Below are 16,319 nucleotides of genomic sequence, written 5' to 3' on the forward strand. Positions count from 1 at the left end.
ATTGCCCCAGTATAACCATACAGGTCTCCAAATGGCGGAAAAGGTCTCCGATGAATGCAAGCAAGTAATTAGAACCCAAAGGAGAGATCTTATCATGTTATTTAGGAGAGCGACTCTTTTTGTAAACAATGGTTGTTGATTATAATGGCAGACACCATGGTTCTCCATACAGCCTTAGTGGAATTCAAGTACGGCATCACTTCTTGACATACACAATGCAAAAGTAAAAGTAAACAAAACAAAATTAGCATATGAGTTTGGTAGATTATATAGACATCTGTATACAGTTGGTAGATTATATAGACATCTGTATACAGTTGGTAGATTATATAGAATTATGTACAGTTGGTAGATTATATAGAATTATGTACAGTTGGTAGATTATATAGAATTCTGTAATACAGTTGGTAGATTATATATAATTATGTACAGTTGGTAGATTATATAGAATTCTGTATACAGTAGGTAGATTATATATAATTCTGTATACAGTTGGTAGGTTATATAGAATTCTGTATAGTTGGTAGGTTATATATAATTCTGTATACAGTTGGTAGATTATATAGAATTCTGTATACAGTTGGTAGATTATATAGAATTCTGTATACAGTAGGTAGATTATATATAATTCTGTATACAGTTGGTAGGTTATATAGAATTCTGTATAGTTGGTAGGTTATATAGAATTCTGTATACAGTTGGTAGATTATATATATAATTCTGTAATATAGTTGGTAGATTATATATATAATTCTGTAATATAGTTGGTAGATTATATAGAATTCTGTAATACAGTTGGTAGATTATATAGAATTCTGTATACAGTTGGTAGATTATATAGAATTCTGTATACAGTTGGTAGATTATATAGAATTCTGTATACAGTTGGTAGATTATATAGAATTCTGTATACAGTTGGTAGGTTATATATAATTCTGTATACAGTTGGTAGGTTATATATAATTCTGTACACAGTTGGTAGATTATATAGAATTCTGTATACAGTAGGTAGATTATATAGAATTCTGTATACAGTTGGTAGATTATATAGAATTCTGTATATAGTTGGTAGATTATATATAATTCTGTATACAGTTGGTAGATCATATATAATTCTGTACAGTTGGTAGATTATATAGAATTCTGTATACAGTAGGTAGATCATATAGAATTCTGTATACAGTTGGTAGATTATATAGAATTCTGTATACAGTTGGTAGATCATATATAATTCTGTATACAGTTGGTAGATTATATAGAATTCTGTATACAGTTGGTAGATTATATAGAATTCTGTATACAGTAGGTAGATCAAATAGAATTCTGTATACAGTTGGTAGATTATATATAATTCTGTATACAGTTGGTAGATCATATATAATTCTGTATACAGTTGGTAGATTATATAGAATTCTGAATAGTTGGTAGGTTATATATAATTCTGTATACAGTTGGTAGATTATATAGAATTCTGTATACAGTTGGTAGATTATATATAATTCTGTAATATAGTTGGTAGATTATATATATAATTCTGTAATATAGTTGGTAGATTATATATATAATTCTGTAATATAGTTGGTAGATTATATATATAATTCTGTAATACAGTTGGTAGATTATATAGAATTCTGTATACAGTTGGGAGATTATATAGAATTCTGTATACAGTTGGTAGATTATATAGAATTCTGTATACAGTTGGTAGATTATATAGAATTCTGTATACAGTTGGTAGGTTATATATAATTCTGTATACAGTTGGTAGGTTATATATAATTCTGTATACAGTTGGTAGGTTATATATAATTCTGTATACAGTTGGTAGATTATATAGAATTCTGTATACAGTTGATAGATTATATAGAATTCTGTATACAGTTGGTAGATTATATATAATTCTGTAATATAGTTGGTAGATTATATATATAATTCTGTAATATAGTTGGTAGATTATATATATAATTCTGTAATATAGTTGGTAGATTATATATAGAATTCTGTAATACAGTTGGTAGATTATATAGAATTCTGTATACAGTTGGTAGATTATATAGAATTCTGTATACAGTTGGTAGATTATATAGAATTCTGTATACAGTTGGTAGATTATATAGAATTCTGTAATACAGTTGGTAGATTATATAGAATTCTGTACACAGTTGGTAGATTATATAGAATTCTGTATACAGTAGGTAGATTATATAGAATTCTGTATACAGTTGGTAGATTATATAGAATTCTGTATATAGTTGGTAGATTATATATAATTCTGTATACAGTTGGTAGATCATATATAATTCTGTACAGTTGGTAGATTATATAGAATTCTGTATACAGTAGGTAGATCATATAGAATTCTGTATACAGTTGGTAGATTATATAGAATTCTGTATACAGTTGGTAGATTATATATAATTCTGTATACAGTTGGTAGATTATATAGAATTCTGTATACAGTTGGTAGATTATATATAATTCTGTATACAGTAGGTAGATCATATAGAATTCTGTATACAGTTGGTAGATTATATATAATTCTGTATACAGTTGGTAGATCATATATAATTCTGTATACAGTTGGTAGATTATATAGAATTCTGTATACAGTTGGTAGATTATATAGAATTCTGTATACAGTTGGTAGATTATATAGAATTCTGTATACAGTTGGTATATTATATAGAATTCTGCATACAGTTGGTAGATTATATAGAATTCTGTATACAGTTGGTAGATTATATATAATTCTGTATACAGTTGGTAGATTATATATAATTCTGTACAGTTGGTAGATTATATAGAATTCTGTATACAGTTGGTAGATTATATAGAATTCTGTATACAATTGGTAGATTATATAGAATTCTGTATACAGTTGGTAGATTATATAGAATTCTGTATACAGTTGGTAGATTATATAGAATTCTGTATACAGTTGGTATATTATATAGAATTCTGTATACAGTTGGTAGATTATATAGAATTCTGTATACATTTGGTAGATTATATAGAATTCTGTATATAGCAGTTCTCTCTAAATATTATATAAAAGATTATTACATGCAGTTGACTTGTTCATTTATATCAGAGAAGTAACACTTTACTATATATAATATTTTTTTGTAGATGATTTTTAAACTTTTAGGTCTCACAACACTGATCTGATCCTCAATTCACTACAGAGTTTGGATTTCTATAACAGACGGTGTATATTTCTTAAAAGTACCTGGGCTGAATCGACATATTCAAATTTGTGATGCTTGGCCTTCGTCCTCCATTGGGGTAATTATGGGGTGAATGTCACACCAAGGAAGGGCTGTATCTATAATTAGAGACTCGGGTAGACAACAATGATCCATGGGCACAGTAGGTACTCGTGTCTGTGTCATTGGGGTAGGTTTAACACAACTCAAGTGCAAAGAGCAATCAAGGAAAGTGAACAACAGGTATATGGCCCAGACACCAGGCATAGTGTCATCAAATTGTCACAACTAATGTACCAAATCATACTCTAACTGTATAAGTGGAAGGTGTGACACCTAATGCAGGAGTCCCAATTGTATCCCCCTAAAGGTGTAGGGGTCAGCTGGATGGGGCAGATTTGTTAAAGTGTAGCTAAATTATTTTAAAAACAAAACCTGATAGATTTTTTAAAATTTTGATGTACATCAAATTCTGTAATAATAAAGGTAGGAAATCATCCAGGTAGGTTATGTTATCTAATGTAATATATCAGGTAAGATGTACCCAGGTAGAACCACACAGGTAACATGTACCCTGACAGAACCACACAGGTAACATGTACCCTGACAGAACCACACAGGTAACATGTACCCAGGTAAAACCACACAGGTAACTACATGCTATTATCTCATAGTTGTAAGTTTAATGTCATACATACCGTACTATATCTTATGTGATACATGCAACATTTTATAATAACCAAGAGTGTTTCTCTTTCCAAAATGTTATGTTACTGATGTGGATATTATGTATATTGTAAAATCTGACAGGCCAAAAGGCCGAAGGAATAAATGAATTCAACTGAAATGTACATAATTATAGTCAGATCCAGCTACTCCACCTTTTGTGTCCAGGTAAGACTTGAGTACTCAGAAGGGGCCTGTAGCTCAAGATGTCTAAAACACCTAGACGTCACATTGGACATAAAATGTTTGGAGAGTTTGGAAATATCCTCATGTGTGGGTACCTCTTGTCAACGAGGTGTCAGAGTAGGTACCATTGAAAACATACAATGACTGAGGTAATTTGCTTAATCTAATTATCTCTGGGTCAATGTAAACTGGAGCTTAATTGATGTGTATATGTGTAGATAAATTATTCACAGAGTGACCAATAATAGCCAGTGACTAATTTGACAGGTACTTGTCAATGGCCATCTGTGTAGATACAGAGTAATAGGGTATCAGCCACACAGAGGATATATATGGATCTGTTGGCCAGGACTTCTATAATTTGCCTGATCCACTGTACAGGAAAGTCAAACTGATGGTAATTATTGTTGCATAACTCTAAAAGCCAGTGTCATTATAGAATCTGAATGATAACTGGTTCCACTAATACATGCAGTCTCCATTCATGGATGTAGTGTGCTGGGTTTGTGTGTAGGAGCAAATATTACATGGATATAAGATGCTTAATTCTTCCATGATGGCACGTTAAAGGTAGGTCCTATGTATCAGAGAATGCAAACATGACGTGTATTGAACATTTAAAATCGGAAATGTTTCCTCACCACAGTAATTATCTTCCATTAATTGTACCTTATACACAAAATCATAAGGAGTTTTCCTCATATCAAATGAATTCTGCTGTGAAACTTCTGTTTGCATCCCGCAAAAAATAATACAGTGCAACTTCCGAAAACCGAACCTTCTAAAAACCGAACACCTCTGAATACCGAACGAATTGTCATTGTACGGAATTGGTCCTTCTTTATTATAGTATTAAAAAACTTCCAAATACCGATCCCTCTGAATTCCGAACACCGGACTGATTTTGTGTCCGGTTCCTGTTAAAATATACCAAAAATTACTTCTGAAAACCGGCCTTACCTGAGCGATTATGACACGAGGTCAGGCCAGTCAACCGTGAAACAACAACTGTGACGGGTATTGTGTGAAGCCTTATTGTCTCGGGACCTACGTAGGTGATTTGTACAGGTATCCAATATATATCCCAAGGGGGCATTATGACGGAAGGCCTAGTGTATAATCAACACGACAATTATGAAACAATGCCACACTTCATTGAAGCGCGTCGGTTCGTTTATCTTCTCAATGCAAGTAGAGCTAGAAGCCTGAGTTTCGCATTTAATTTAAATGAGACCCAAAAGGGGTTGTTTTCGTAAAGAAGCCGTGATGTTTTTTTAGACAACAGCGATGTCGGAAATACGACCAGTATCATCTGATCAATTGTAATTGATATTGAAACAAAACATCTTCACACCCTTTAATATTATTTGATGTGTAAAATATTCCGTATCGGACTATTGGCCCCATCCACATGACGAAGCTTCACCGGATGTAACAAAATGTAGGCCGATCATAAAGTGTAGTTGTACATGTGAAAATACTGTTTAAAACTATTGTTATAGTCATTTGCCTTTCTTATATATTCTGCAATATAAACATTGATTAACTTTCATAATATGCATATTATTCAGACAATCCAAATTGTCTAAGTATGAACGTGCCGTTTTGTAATCGGGTGCATTCTAATAAAACATCGTCCAACCAATTATATCCGGAATTTGACCGGTCATTTTTCGATCAGCTTCTCCAAACCGAACCCTCTATAAACCGAACAAATAGTCATGTCCCATGCATGTTCGGTTTATAGAGGTTCCACTGTACCTAGATAAAGATATTAAATCTACTTTTTTCCCACATAAGTCTAAATAGCTCCATCATATAAAACACATTTACAATATAGATAATTTTGGATGCATATGCAAATGAAGTCTTTCCAGCCTGCCACAATTTTAGATTACATTACAAAGTCACAAGTATACTTTGAAATGATAATAATACGGTACTTGTAATTAATCATTTTTAATCACCAGACTTTTATCTAAAAACAGACATTTTTAAAAAGGTTTGTCTACTCTCTACTTTGTGAAAATAATACTGTAAATAGCAATTCTATGTTCACCTGACACACGACCAAATAATGCAACTTAATTAATAAAAAAATAAAATTAACATATGATTATCAAATAAATTGATTGAATATCCAATAAATTGATTGAGTGCTTACTTCTCAGAGTTTATACGGTTAAGAGCTTGTTCAACAAAGATCACAAATACTTCTTCAGAGTCAAGTGTTTTTGCATCTTTGCCATTTCAATATTATTCAAAAATCCTTCCTTCAAATTGATAAGGTCTTCTCCTTCAACACTGTTGTATTTGGAGAAATTGATTGTAACCATGACTAATGAGAGTATGGTATTTTTTGTATGAGCAGGCTATAAGATTTCTACAATTTGTATCGTATTTAGACAGGCAATGGAAATAAATGGATTTTATTACTGACAGTGCTGTAACACAATAATAACCACATCTCAAATTCTAATGTATTTTTTACAGACCTCTACTGTCTGTTTTTTCCTTGGGTTTCAAAGCCTGATGCAACAGTGTAAATTTTGTTCAGGAAACGATCAATTTTTTTTTGGCAATCAGAATATCTCCCAAGTTTTTCCTAATTTGTACCATTCATATGTTCACAGGCAATAAAGAGGCCTGCTTGTTATAGCTCTATCATTATAACTCTATCATTATATCATTTTAGCTCTATCATTATAACTCTATCATTATAACTCTTAGAGAGATATTATACCTGTGGCAATAAAATTATAACGTTAGATCTCAAGATTAAAGTTAAATGTAAAGTGCAGTACCACTTACATTACATCGTGTACCACTTACACTACATCGTGTACCACCTACTATATTGGTAAAGTGTAGTACCACTTACATTACATCGTGTACCACCTACTAAAGTGGTAAAGTGTAGTACCACTTACATTACATCGTGTACCACCTACTATAGTGGTAAAGTGTAGCACCACTTACATTACATCGTGTACCACTTACATTACATCGTGTACCACTTACATTACATCGTGTACCACCTACTATAGTGGTAAAGTATAGTACCACTTACATTACATCGTGTACCACCTACTATAGTGGTAAAGTGTAGTACTACTTACATTACATCGTGTACCACTTACATTACATCGTGTACCACTTACATTACATCGTGTACCACCTACTATAGTGGTAAAGTGTAGTACCACTTACATTACATCGTGTACCACTTACATTACATCGTGTACCACTTACATTACATCGTGTTCCACCTACTATAGTGGTAAAGTGTAGTACCACTTACATTACATCGTGTACCACTTACATTACATCGTGTACCACCTACTATAGTGGTAAAGTGTAGTACCACTTACACTACATCGTGTACCATCTACTATAGTGGTAAAGTGTAGTACCACTTACATTACATCGTGTACCACTTACATTACATCGTGTACCACTTACATTACATCGTGTTCCACCTACTATAGTGGTAAAGTGTAGTACCACTTACATTACATCGTGTACCACTTACATTACATCGTGTACCACTTACATTACATCGTGTACCACCTACTATAGTGGTAAAGTGTAGTACCACTTACATTACATCGTGTACCACCTACTATAGTGGTAAAGTGTAGTACCACTTACATTACATCGTGTACCACTTACATTACATCGTGTACCACCTACTATAGTGGTAAAGTGTAGTACCACTTACATTACATCGTGTACCACCTACTATAGTGGTAAAGTGTAGTACCACTTACATTACATCGTGTACCACCTACTATAGTGGTAAAGTGTAGTACCACTTACATTACATCGTGTACCACTTACATTACATCGTGTACCACTTACATTACATCGTGTACCACTTACATTACATCGTGTACCACCTACCATAGTGGTAAAGTGTAGTACCACTTACATTACATCGTGTACCACTTACATTACATCGTGTACCACTTACATTACATCGTGTACCACTTACATTACATCGTGTACCACCTACTATAGTGGTAAAGTGTAGTACCACTGACATTACATCGTGTACCACTTACATTACATCGTGTACCACCTACTATAGTGGTAAAGTGTAGTACCACTTACATTACATCATGTACCACTTACATTACATCGTGTACCACCTACTATAGTGGTAAAGTGTAGTACCACTTACATTACATCGTGTACCACTTACATTACATCGTGTACCACTTACATTACATCGTGTACCACCTACCATAGTGGTAAAGTGTAGTACCACTTACATTACATCGTGTACCACCTACTATATTGGTAAAGTGTAGTACCACTTACATTACATCGTGTACCACCTACTATAGTGGTAAAGTGAAGTACCACTTACATTACATCGTGTACCACCTACTATAGTGGTAAAGTGTAGTACCACTTACATTACATCATGTTCCACCCACTATAGTGGTAAAGTGTAGTACCACTTACATTACATCGTGTACCACCTACTATAGTGGTAAAGTGTAGTACCACTTACATTACATCATGTACCACTTACATTACATCGTGTACCACCTACTATAGTGGTAAAGTGTAGTACACTTACTTACATTGTACCACCTACTATAGTGGTAAGTGTAGTACCACTTACATTACATCGTGTACCACCTACTATAGTGGTAAAGTGTAGTACCACTTACATTACATCGTGTACCACCTACTATAGTGGTAAAGTGTAGTACCACTTACATTACATCGTGTACCACTTACATTACATCGTGTACCACCTACTAAGTGTAATGTATACCACTTACTTACATCGTCACCTCTAAGTGGTAAAGTGTAGTACCACTTACATTACATCGTGTACCACCTACTATAGTGGTAAAGTGTAGTACCACTTACATTACATCGTGTACCACTTACATTACATCGTGTACCACCTACTATAGTGGTAAAGTGTAGTACCACTTACATTACATCGTGTACCACCTACTATAGTGGTAAAGTGTAGTACCACTGACATTACATCGTGTACCACTTACATTACATCGTGTACCACCTACTATAGTGGTAAAGTGTAGTACCACTTACATTACATCGTGTACCACCTACTATAGTGGTAAAGTGTAGTACCACTGACATTACATCGTGTACCACTGACATTACATCGTGTACCACCTACTATAGTGGTAAAGTATCCACTTACATTACATCGTGTACCACCTACTATAGTGGTAAAGTGTAGTACCACTTACATTACATCGTGTACCACCTACTATAGTGGTAAAGTGTAGTACCACTTACATTACATCGTGTACCACCTACTATAGTGGTAAAGTGTAGTACCACTGACATTACATCGTGTACCACCTACTATAGTGGTAAAGTGTAGTACCACTTACATTACATCGTGTACCACTTACATTACATCGTGTACCACCTACTTCAGTGGTAAAGTGTAGTACCACTGACATTACATCGTGTACCACTTACTATAGTGGTAAAGTGTAGTACCACTTACATTACATCGTGTACCACCTACTATAGTGGTAAAGTATCCACTTACATTACATCGTGTACCACTTACATTACATCGTGTACCACCTACTATAGTGGTAAAGTGTAGTACCACTTACATTACATCGTGTACCACCTACTATAGTGATATAGATGTAAAGCTTGGTTGAATCTCCTTCCTTGCTCTTTGTAGGGTTCAACATCATAATCCTTATTGTTGTGCCTTCTTGTTCCCTCCCACTAACACATACCCTGAATCTCAGAGGATGTGATATCACATGATGAGTTGTACCTGAAATCATATGAGGGCTTACCTGGAAAGGCAGACACATGTGCTTTTAGAACTGTATTTAATCAAGGATATCCACATCTTTTCTTTTTATAACATTTTGTCATCAAACTAAATTACACTGCATGATTCTATCAACTCTCTTCCATCAAGACTTTCTTACAAATCATTTTCTCCTGTCAGTTAACATGAACTAGTTTCCTACAGAAATCAATCATTTTCTCCTGTCAGTTAACATGAACTAGTTTCCTACAGAAATCAATCATTTTCTCCTGTCAGTTAACATGAACTAGTTTCCTACAGAAATCAATCATTTTCTCCTGTCAGTTAACATGAACTAGTTTCCTACAGAAATCAATCACACTTTTTAACAAATGCCCCAAAAAAATGTCAAGTTTGTGAAAAAATAATTATCTTACAACAATTGATTTCTTACAAATATTTTTTTTTCTTTTAATTATTGTTTCTGGTAACTCTGACAGTATGATTGGCAACCTTTATCATTAGGACTTCTGAAAGGCATGCTCCAATCTGCAAGTGAAGTTGTGTCTAAATCATTTACATGTTATCAAAAGAGGAAATGGAAAACACGTAAAATAGCAGTGCTGAAGGAATCCACAGGGTATAACATTGCTTCTGTAAGATAAGAGCTCAACAATTGTCTTTAAATTTCAATTACACAACTTAATTAAACGATGCTTGAACAAATGGCTGAATTACCTCATTCTCACTATCAAGATATAAATAACTATTCCTGTTCAATTATGTTGAAGACAGATCCATTACTGGAATGACTCAGGAGTCCCTATCAGATTAAAATAATGTAATGGGAAAATTGAGAAAAAATTGATGAGGCTGATCAGATGATAGCGAAATAATATTGTTAGGGGTATTTATGTCTGCACAACAGTTTAGGTCTGATGGGGAAGATGTCAACATCGACGGAGGTCAAGTTTTGTTCAACTGGTCATAGCAAAGGTGGTGTTGTTAATTTTTCTTGGGGAAAAGTACCATACAATTCCTGACAAAGTCAGTACATGTTGTGTTACCATAGTAATAAGGGGTGTACCCCTGACAAAGTCAGTACATTTTGTGTTACCATAGTAATAAGGGGTGTACCCCTGACAAAGTCAGTACATGTTGTGTTACCATAGTAATAAGGGGTGTACCCCTGACAAAGTCAGTACATGTTGTGTTACCATAGTAATAAGGGGTGTACCCCTGACAAAGTCAGTACATGTTGTGTTACCATAGTAATAAGGGGTGTACCCCTGACAAAGTCAGTACATGTTGTGTTACCATAGTAATAAGGGGTGTACCACTGACAAAGTCAGTACATGTTGTGTTACCATAGTAATAAGAGGTGTACCACTGACAAAGTTAGTACATGTTGTGTTACCATAGCAATAAGGGGTGTACCCCTGACCAAGTCAGTACATGTTGTGTTACCATAGTAATAAGGGGTGTAACCCTGACAAAGTTAGTACTTGTTGTGTTACCATAGTAATAAGGGGTGTACCCCTGACCAAGTTAGTACATGTTGTGTTACCATAGTAATAAGGGGTGTACCACTGACAAAGTCAGTACATGTTGTGTTACCATAGTAATAAGGGGTGTACCCCTGACAAAGTCAGTACATGTTGTGTTACCATAGTAATAAGGGGTGTACCACTGACAAAGTCAGTACATGTTGTGTTACCATAGTAATAAGGGGTGTACCACTGACAAAGTTAATACATATTTTGTTACATTAGTAATAAGGGGTGTACCCTTGACCAAGTCAGTACATGTTGTGTTACCATAGTAATAAGGGGTGTACCACTGACAAAGTCAGTACATGTTGTGTTACCATAGTAATAAGGGGTGTACCACTGACAAAGCCAACCTTAGACTTTGCCGGATAGTAAATAGACTGTCTATACGGAGACACAATATTTTTGTATCCTACAGTGTGTCTGGGGCATTAAGCCAGCTGATGATGTTATTACAGAACACCTTGTGGTCAGTCAGAGTTGACCATTTGGTGTAATTCATAGCGCCTGTCATGAATTGATTTCTCTCAATAATATTTAATGAATAAAGATTGACTGAGCTGAGTGTGGTTAGTCTGGACAAAGGGCCAGGGAAAGCACACGACTGAATGGAGCAAAGAGAGAATGGGCCAAACGGGGACCTTAATTTAGCTGTTATTGTCATTTAATCAATTTAAAAGTGACAAAATACATTCAAATGTTTCTTTACTGAGAAAACATATTTAAGAACGAAAATAGGCTAAGTTTTGGTCAATGGTAGGTGGGTTTACAGACGGTATTATCAGAGCCTGGCCAAGGCTATATACCCTGGACAAATATTTGTTTAAGTTTCTCTTCAATCGTACAACTCACTGAAATGAATAGTGTTGGCTGCAATAGCTTGGTTAAACAAAGCAAGACTATGCCACTGGGTAGCTGATCGTAGCTGATCGCTGTATAGTCCACTAATTGTGTGTATTATCGTTTACATTTGTCTAGCCGAGCCCATCATTGGAATTAGGTATAAAAAGCTTTCCTTCAGTTCTGATTTCATAGTGTGGAATAAACTATATCAACATCTCACCGCCTTCCTCCCGGGGCAGAGGCCTCAGGTATTTATAAATATAGCATGGCCTGGTTTTAGTTCAAAATTAATGTTGTTCTCAATAATCCCGTAAGATTTAAATCACAGAACTGCCTTAAACCATTTTTTTTCTTTTAAATTGCTAACAATATTTTTGCGAAATTGTATGGCAGACTGTATTTACACCTTGAGGTCGTGAGACAGCCTTTGACCTGTGACCCCTTTGTCAGTCGTCTGTGATACCTGTGAATCAGGAGCTCGCTTCACACTATAAGGGCGTCTAAGCACATGGCTGGAAGGTTTACCTGTGTGTCTATTTCGTGAATGGAGTATATTATGCCAGTTTTCGGTTGTGTTTAATTGTTTTTGTGTGATTATCCATTCAAAGGTAAGACCTTTACTGTACTAGACACAGGTGTTGATGTAGAAAATTCTGTTATATATGTATGATATTATAGCAGAGATGACGGCCATTTCTGGGAATGACAATATATGGGAGCAGCTCACCGTCCGACACAGGATTAAAGTATAATGTCACACCTGTATACTAGTATATTCATTAACAAGTTTATTGTGTTACTGTAATATCTAATATATATGCCATGGTAACTTGTTAAACATCTAAACAAGTGATCAATCTGTCAACATAAATACCTGTAATTAATCCTGGTCTATACCTGAATATAAACCTGATGTAATACACCTGTGTCAGCCGTCTTATTAACACCTGTCATCATAATTAACATTTTAAATCAGAATTCATCACCCAGTTACTTATAATTACTATGTAGATATGTTACTGTTTTGTCCAACTTTTTCCATGAATGACAATGTAGGTGTGTGATTGTCATTACATTCCCCTGTATATTGTCACCAGTATCACAGAATACTGACAATGTAGGTGTGTGATTGTCATTACATTCCCCTGTATATTGTCACCAGTATCACAGAATACTGACAATGTAGGTGTGTGATTGTCATTACATTCCCCTGTATATTGTCACCAGTATCACAGAATACTGACAATGTAGGTGTGTGATTGTCATCGACTCACCTGTATATTGTCACCAGTATCACAGAATACTGACAATGTAGGTGTGTGATTGTCATCAACTCCCCTGTATATTGTCGCCAGTATCACAGAATACTGACAATGTAGGTGTGTGATTGTCATCGACTCACCTGTATATTGTCACCAGTATCACAGAATACTGACAATGTAGGTGTGTGATTGTCATCGACTCACCTGTATATTGTCACCAGTATCACAGAATACTGACAATGTAGGTGTGTGATTGTCATCGACTCCCCCTGTATATTGTCACCAGTATCACAGAATACTGACAATGTAGGTGTGTGATGGTCGTCGACTCCCCCTGTATATTGTCGCCAGTATCACAGAATACTGACAATGTAGGTGTGTGATTGTCATCGACTCACCTGTAAATATTGCTATGCAGATTTGTTTATTATTATTGAAGATTCGAATAACTTCACTTTTAACTACTGATAACAACCAGGATGCTCGTTTTCCTTACTGCTCTTAATTAGATTAAATCATAGATTAATCTCGGTACATATAATCATATTCAATATGACCTATAGGCAATATATAGCATAATGATGGATATCTACATGATACCAGTTTTAATAAAAAATATCCTACACAAATATTTAAACAATAAAACAAGATTTTTAAATTTGTATTGTTTGAAGTATTAACTTGTAATACAGATACCATCCCAGTTCACAAAGATTAGCCAGCCCACAGTGCTGCACCATACTGTTCTTGATAGCAGTGTCTGATAACGCAGCAAGCACAACATAAATAATGTCAGGTAGCCATTTAGAAAGAATAAATATAATCTAAAAGCACCTATCAAATAGAAAAGCAAGTCCTTTATACATCCCAGATATTTACAGATATAAAAAAGCAATAATAATTATATCACTCTATTTCAGTGAAGAGAGCACTTTTTGTTATAACACTTAAATCATTATATTATGGGTGCGAATGTTCAAAGGTTTTGTGTTATACGTTACTCCATTATACAAATATGGTAGTTACTTTGATATAAAACCAGTCGACTGGAATGGAAACACTTGCACATTTACCACAGCCGGTAAGTCAACCTGATCCGGTAATGTATTCACAACCAAACCACTAAACTTTCTGGGCTGTATATGAATTATTACTGCAATCATGTTGACGGCCGTGCAGGTGTCCGCCATAATGATCACATACCTTGGTATGTAAAACATTTCTACATATAAAACAGGGAGAGCAACAATCGCCCTGGGCTATCTCTAACTTTGACATTACTTCCTAACTAAGAAAAAAATCAATCACTGTCTACAATTTATAATAATACACAGGTCGTGGGCTTGGAAGCCAGTCAGCAGGCTTTAGTAACTTACACAAATAACGTGGAACTCTTCCGAATACTAGAAACTTTCAACAATAGATGAATGTTTAATTTCTAATTAGAAATCTGACCCCACTATAGCTTCTGTCAAAACCAGCATAGGAGTTTTGAATTTTGAGTTTTGTCAATTCTGTATAAGTATATTTTTCCCACATTGTTTCTTCATATCATCAAATATCTTCTACCACAGCAGAATCTCTCAACACTGGCAATGCATATGATTAAAGGAATAAAAAAAAAATAAATAAAAAAATAAAACTTTCAAAATGATATAACAAAAAAAAAAATCATCAGTATCTGAATATGATTTTTAAAAAATGTTTTTTTTGTAAAAAGTTTTGCTTTTTTAACCCTGTGATATCAAAATGATTGTTTCAGTTGATTTGTACTCGACTAATACCCTATCTAGACAGAACCACCTTTCTTTTGCTGGGTTATACTGAAGTAAATGGCTGATTTCCGTGTGTCCTTGTTTGGCCCCTAACAGCTCTGGTACAGGGTCTTGTGTCAATGGTTTTGTGTACCTTATATCACCACCCAATAATGAATATTGAATTACATTGAATACCAAATCTTAAATCTACAAATAAAAAAAAATCTTAAAATTCTTCAAAGGTGCTAGACATTATTTGATATCAGAACAAGCTAGGAAAACAGTGTAAGTTATACTCGGTCTGTTATAGTTGGTGACGGTGTTAGCTACATATACTCGGTCCGTTATAAATGTTAGGGATGGTGACGGTGTTAGCTATACTCGGTCTGTTATAAATGTTAGGGATGGTGACAGTGTTAGTTATACTCGGTCCGTTATAGTTGGTGACAGTGTTAGTTATACTCGGTCTATTATAAATGTTAGGGATGGTGACAGTGTTAGTTATACTCGGTCCGTTATAGTTGGTGACAGTGTTAGTTATACTCAGTCTATTATAAATGTTAGGGATAGTGACAGTGTTAGTTATACTCGGTCTATTATAAATGTTAGGGATGGTGACAGTGTTAGTTATACTCGGTCCGTTATAGTTGGTGACAGTGTTAGTTATACTCGGTCTATTATAAATGTTAGGGATGGTGACAGTGTTAGTTATACTCGGTCCGTTATAGTTGGTGACAGTGTTAGTTATACTCGGTCTATTATAAATGTTAGGGATGGTGACAGTGTTAGCTATATACTAGTCTGTCCACCATGATTAGTAACTGCCACTGGCCCTACACCTAAGACATGAACATTGTCACCTTCTTCCTTGTGTACATCAGGCATCAGGCCGGTGCCTGAGGTTACAGCAGTTATTTATGGGTCTGCTGTAAGGTGCAGGAAGGTCTAGATCTCAAGTCTTTCTGACAGACAAGCTTAATACATATTTCTGAACCAAGAGCTTTTAGAAAAGCATG

At 34.7% G+C, this 16,319-nt stretch overlaps 2 protein-coding genes across 7 annotated transcripts in view; one reads left to right on the forward strand and one right to left on the reverse strand.

The window, feature by feature from the left end:
- The window catches only part of LOC117322465 (U3 small nucleolar RNA-associated protein 6 homolog), a 170,165-nt gene that overhangs the window by 100,082 nt on the left and 53,764 nt on the right, over positions 1-16,319 (reverse strand). The window lies entirely within an intron of this gene.
- Positions 1-16,319, forward strand: part of LOC117322472 — a 30,945-nt gene that overhangs the window by 10,835 nt on the left and 3,791 nt on the right. The window contains exon 1 of one of the 6 annotated variants that reach the window (XM_033877452.1): positions 4,496-4,515. The exons of 2 other annotated variants lie outside the window; for them this stretch is intronic. The gene's annotated coding sequence lies outside the window, so the exon portion shown is untranslated. Of the gene's footprint in view, positions 1-4,495; positions 4,516-4,562; positions 4,689-12,421; positions 12,533-12,748; positions 12,893-16,319 lie in introns of those variants that run through there. 3 more of the 6 variants (XM_033877425.1, XM_033877433.1, XM_033877410.1) reach the window with 3 other exon arrangements.

This window comes from Pecten maximus, chromosome 1 (assembly GCF_902652985.1).
Source record: "Pecten maximus chromosome 1, xPecMax1.1, whole genome shotgun sequence".
Taxonomy (NCBI): domain Eukaryota; kingdom Metazoa; phylum Mollusca; class Bivalvia; order Pectinida; family Pectinidae; genus Pecten; species Pecten maximus.